Here is a 654-nt window from a genome sequence, read left to right as displayed (position 1 = left end):
CGCGCTCCGGCCCTTGGACCGGGGGTGGAGAGAACGGGAAGGAAGGAGGAGGCAGCGCGGGCCGAGCCACAGGAATGTAGTGCTCGGCCCTGAAGCGCGCGCGCGGAGGGAGAGGGAGGAGCCAGGCCTGGGAATGAGGGGGGTGGAGGTAGTGCCTCTGCAGATCGCCGAGCTCGGGGACCTCTAGGTTCCCCTCTCCCCAGTCCTCGTTAACACCCCTGCCTGTATTGATTTGTGTGAAAAAGGAAAGGTCGAGGGGAGGAAGAAAACTCTTCGAAAGGAAATGCGTGTACTTGGTTCCTCCGCTCCTTCCTTCAACCCCGGACCTGGGCACGCGCTAAGGGCAAGTGCGTGCAAAGCCTCCGGACTGTGGCGAGAGAATGCGTGCAGGCATTTTCCCGAGCCCAGGTGTGTTTGCACGAACAGACGCGCACCACGAATTCATGTGCATGCAGACATACATGTGCACTATTGCGTATTTACAAATGCGTGTCGCCGAGATGAATGCTTGCATGGACGTATGTCTAAGCAAGCAAGCGCGCCGCGCAGCGAGCGTACGTACGTGTTTGTGTGTGCGCTCCACTCCCAGCTCTGTTCATCTCGGTGCCCGGCCCCCTTCGCTCTCCAAGCCCCACCCCCCCACCCCTCCAGCCT

The 654-nt window shown here is 60.7% G+C and overlaps 1 protein-coding gene across 1 annotated transcript in view; it reads left to right on the top strand.

The window, feature by feature from the left end:
* Rarg (retinoic acid receptor gamma) overlaps positions 1–654 on the top strand; it is a 17,176-nt gene that overhangs the window by 6,315 nt on the left and 10,207 nt on the right. The window lies entirely within an intron of this gene.

The sequence above is a fragment of the Fukomys damarensis genome, unplaced genomic scaffold (genome assembly GCF_012274545.1).
Source record: "Fukomys damarensis isolate Sample0158 unplaced genomic scaffold, DMR_v1.0_HiC HiC_scaffold_15, whole genome shotgun sequence".
In the NCBI taxonomy this organism is placed as follows: Eukaryota; Metazoa; Chordata; class Mammalia; order Rodentia; family Bathyergidae; genus Fukomys; species Fukomys damarensis.
Note: the sequence above shows the minus strand (reverse complement) of the source record. Positions and strands in the feature narration are given on the sequence as shown.